A 5,000-nucleotide genomic window follows, 5' to 3' on the forward strand; every position below is an offset into this window, starting at 1 on the left:
GGGTCTTTGTTTTCGTACTACGAAAACGAAGACCCTGCATTAGCCAAACAACCGTCAGAATCTATTTTTAGTGTAATAGAAAAAATCCGAGCCCCAGTAGAAATTGATTATTTTTATTGACAGAACTCAAGGGTAAATTTTCCTGTACATAACGCTTTCTCTATTATTCTGTCACGCAATGCTTACTATAAATCAAAGGTGGCTGTATTCTGCCTGGTGTTCCAGAATAATATTATGTGTAGTAAGTTTACACGAGGAAACCCTCGAGAATATCAACACCAAATTGGCTCGCACAGCGAAAAAGAACACTGACAAGAGGGGCCGTATACGGGCAGTTCAATAATACGGGTAGTATGATAATGGGAAGAAACGCTTGAAGTGTAATGTATTATATTACTAAGCGTTGTTACTGTTTAATGTGCGTTTAACTTGTAATTTCTACGGTTTTCTGTTTACAGGGTCTTCGTAACACCCGGTCAAACACAGTTGACCCAGACCCCCTTAGTTTGGGGCGCCTTCGGCGCTCTCAATTTCTGCGCTGTGCATACACCATCGAAATCTCACGCTACGCCCCTACTATATATATAATTTATGGATCGCTTAGGACGATACAGACTTAAAAAAGACTTACAGTCCTTATACACTTAGAATACGCGATATCTATATAAATTGGAAATTCACGATCGGTGAGGAAGATTATGACTAATACCATGAGCATCGATCTGTTCCATGGCGGGGAAGCAACGAAAATGAAAAAAAGAGCGTTTCAAGGCGATTCACTCTTATTGGACCTCGAGAGAGCAGCTGAAATTGAACTTATGATTTAAGCAGATACTAGAAGATACGAATGACAAGTCCGTGGCATTCACAAATACTGTAATCAAATTAGTGTAGTTTACCTTGTATGCTCCACTTATCACCACTGTATCTGATCGATCAGGGTTTTGACAACTAGGATGTGAAAATGTATCGGTTTTGACAGTTTTGGATGCGGTTTTCGGTTTTGATCGATTTTTGTTTCGGTTTTTCGATTTTGGATTATTTTTTCTACGGTTTTGCAGTTTCTAATAGGCTCCAATACCCCCGTCAGCCTATATTTAAAGGAAACTATTTGCCAATTATGAATTAGGATCATCAGTCGTGGATGAAAATCATACAATCACGAGAGGTTTCAGAAAAGCGATATAGCGACAGCGGTCAAACGTTGGGCTTGCGGAACAGTGCGTCAAGAAAAAACATAGGCATGCTACGCATGCAGGAGTTATTTTTTTGGATACGTAGGTTGAAATGGGACACTATATAACTGATGCTGGTGTCTGAATTGTTGGCAAAAATAAACTGCATTGGTACAACGCTTCCTGCAGTCCCCTCCACAGCCCTAATTTGAACTTGTCACGCAACGCTATCTCTCTCCAACATTGCATGACGAGACTAAACAACAACCTGCTCGTAGGTTCAAATTGTGCTTATTGCCGTTCCTTCGTCAGAGACAAAGTCCTAGTTATTATTCTGACCATTAAGGGCCAGAATCAGAAATTATGTTTGGTTTTCCTGTGCAAGAAAATGCACAGTAGCGTGCAGTTTTTAATTGGCGTAAAGTAATGTGGTGGCATATCCAGGGAACGAGGTTGAGTTTTGACAACGAGTGTCAGTCAGATTTGAAGTACTGGCCGCGCATCAACGATAAGCTTGTTACAGTTTATACTCATCTTTCGAGTGAACTTAACTATATTTATTTAAAGTGCAAGCCTAATACTGTGAATCACCACCATTGTTAACGTACTGACGAAAACAACAACCCTTGGCAACAGTAATACAACCATCTCATGTAAACGTTGGCGATTGAAACCATCCGTAAATAAATATTGCGAAATGAACAATTGTACTTTTCTCACCAAAAAAAAAAAACTTGTGGAAGTCACTGCTACATACCTTTAATTTCAATCAGTCAAAAATCTTGAGGTCTATAAAATGCCTTCTGTGATATATCGTTCCGAGTCTGGTAAGACTGCCATAAATCTCCGAAAAAGGAACACTTTCGCTCGAAGGCGCGTCTGCCGAAGCCATATTTACTTTAACAGATGTCCACCATCCAAGAAAAAAAAAAACTTCAAAGGTTTGTTATTAGATGTAAGCAAGAGAATTCCTTGTAAATAAAGTCATCGCGTTCAAATACAACTTTTTATTGAGTGATCCCGCCTTTCCTCCGGCGATTTTAGTAATTCCAAATTTTCATGGATGGCATCAACTTGTTCCGAAGTCTTAGCCTCCATAACTCACCATGTTGACAAACCATGAAAAGCACTCGACAGCGATTTTGCTAAAACAGCAAAGCCTTCAATTCGAACCAATTCAATTCAATCCGCTGATCCACAAATCCGGCCCAAATATAGGCTCCGTGTAGCTTCTTGTTCAGTAACAGATGGTTGCCTCGAAATACTCTTCCATATAATTTTGCAGTGGAAAGCTCTATTTTATCTCTTACAGCCTCTGGACAAAGATATTTTCCGGTCTTCGTTCTTCGAACAAGTGAAAGTAGATTGAACCAAGAGAAAGTATCATTCTCCAAAGGATAATAAGGTGGGCTACTTACTTGGTTGTTGCCTATCTGGACTTTGCCCATTGCGTGCGAAATACGTGACAAAATGCAGGTTGTTTACAGGAAATTGACACGCAATGGGGTATAGTCCAGGTTAGCTACAAGCGAATTTTATTGGTAGAAAACGTCTAAGCACTTAAGAGTTGCGTGGAAAATTAACCGACCGAATCATTCTGTCCCTTGTAAAATATTTTTCATTGAGGTAGATTTATGTCATAAAATTTGCGTTGTTTACTGGAAAATGGCATTTCATCTAAAAAAATCTAATCCATACTGGCGAGTAAAAAGTAACACGCAGTTGTAACGGAAAAGTATTGTTTAAACAATATTTAATTCATGGAGGACTTTTAGAAGCAAAGAAACGGATATGTAACATGGCAGTCGACGCAGAAAGTAAATGTAACTTGGTGGTCGTTTCAACCGCTGCTAAAAGAACAACCATATGGCAAAAAAAAAAAGATTATCAATCAAATATGATTTATGCAAATATCTTGCGCAAGATTTACCAGAGTCAGTAAAGCTAGCCTTTCCGAAACAACACGCTATAGCGCTAAATTCGTGTTAGGCCTCCAGGTGACGGTGTATGCGTCGTAAGTGAAGGAGCGGTACACAAAACATGCACGTTTTAACTCGCTAATCGGTAGAAAAAGTTCCCTGACGACCTTTCAAATCCAGACAGATCATAGCGATAAAATCCTCACGAAGGACATGAGCCATTACACTGAATAGATGGTCTTACAACTCTTGTAGATGTCATCTTACCTCGTTCCTTGAGCGAAATTCAAAATTGGAATCGCTGATTAACTCATATATAGCAATGAAATATCCTGAAGTTGCTCCTATCAACATCTGAAGTAATATTTGATTCAAAATTTTTCTCATGGTCCACTCAGTCTCCTTCAGAAGGAAGATTAAGCATAGTCGTACAACGATCACAACTCTACCACTTTCCCAACACGACTGATACATTTGCTTAATTCGCGAACCGCTCTCTCCGACTCAAGCGTTGATTCGCTGAAATTTGAAGACCTGTCAAAACACAAATTAGCAAGAACGCTCTGAATGGTGCGACATCGAAAAATACTACAATCTGATTGGTTTGTGATACACCAAAAAATTGGGCCAATCACATTGCGTTGAGATACACCAAAAAAAAGATGCGCCAATCAGATTGCTTAGAGATACACCAAATTGCGCTGATCAGATTACACTACACCACAATACACCAATCTATACGCTAACATATAGTTTTTTTTTTTTTTTTTTAAATAACTCAAAAAAAAGATCTTTGTGACATCTGAAAGACGCAACGCACTTTCATGTGGATGTTAGTTTATCAGAAAACATAATTCTTCGTTTTCAGCCACGTGACCAAATTTTGTAACGTAAGTCGCGACCGCCATGCTGGTGGACATCTGTTAAAGTAAATATGGCTTCGGTAGACGCGCCTTCGAGCGAAAGTGTTCCTTTTTCGGAGAATTATGGCAGTCTTACCGGTTCTGCTAAGGCCAGGTATCGAGTGAAAGTTCTTATCTGTGGATTTGATCCATTCACGTTAAAAAAATCGGAGGGTAGCGAGGATTTAGTGGATTATCCTAGCGTGGAATATCCCGACATTGTGAATTATCTGGTACTCCAGACCTCGTGGATAACCGGGCAGCAAATGAAAGCCTTTAAGTCATGTGTGGGACTTAGAACAGAGCCTGATGGAGAATGGATTTGCCCTTCATGTGCACCATGAAATTGATGTACAAAAATTTGGAATTGCTGGTATAAAGAAATATTGTTGTTGATGATGTCCAAAGTTATTCAGTTCTTGCATTTATTTGTTATGATACCTTTTGATTACAACAGGAACATTTTTTAGCTAACTATACAAAAGATGTTAACCCCTTCATTAGCCACTTTAGGCATTTTTATCGTTGGTTGAATGTTTTATTAGTATTAGGAACCACCATAATTATTAATAACTACACAAATTTAATTCAATTCCGTTGACTGTAAGGTATGGATTAGGCCTAAAAGTTATTTTTCTTAACTTAGAAACTCCTTGAAGAGGAAATTGTTGCTGAATTAAACATCATATTTTCTCAATGATACCTGATAAAATATTGATACTCTCACAAAGGGTCTAAATACTCGAATTAAAAGGCACAGACACTCTGATATATTAGTAAGGGCACAGCAAGTTACTGCCATTTTGTCTATTGGAGCCAAGTCATCACCTTGCCGAGCTGTCACCAGCTGAATAGGGAGTATTTCTTGCAATACTTTCTGCGGACAAGACCAATCACCCTTTCCACGTGGATTCGGACATTAGCAATTTTTCTGGTTTGCTCCACTTCCTCTGCAGACAACTGTTTCTTACCTCTAGTAAATGCTGGTATATGAAGGTGAGCTT

General features: G+C 38.9%; 1 long non-coding RNA gene across 4 annotated transcripts in view; it reads right to left on the bottom strand.

The window, feature by feature from the left end:
* LOC148741338 (uncharacterized) overlaps positions 1 to 2,621 on the bottom strand; it is a 16,777-nt gene extending 14,156 nt beyond the window's left edge. Inside the window, exon 1 of one of the 4 annotated variants that reach the window (XR_015993402.1) lies at positions 1,933 to 2,621. This is a non-coding gene — a long non-coding RNA (uncharacterized LOC148741338). Of the gene's footprint in view, positions 85 to 899; positions 1,775 to 1,932 lie in introns of those variants that run through there. The other 3 variants (XR_015993398.1, XR_015993400.1, XR_015993403.1) reach the window with 3 other exon arrangements.
* Positions 2,622 to 5,000: the final 2,379 nt, after the last annotated feature.

This window comes from Stylophora pistillata, chromosome 1 (genome assembly GCF_964205215.1).
Source record: "Stylophora pistillata chromosome 1, jaStyPist1.2, whole genome shotgun sequence".
Classification (NCBI taxonomy): domain Eukaryota; kingdom Metazoa; phylum Cnidaria; class Anthozoa; order Scleractinia; family Pocilloporidae; genus Stylophora; species Stylophora pistillata.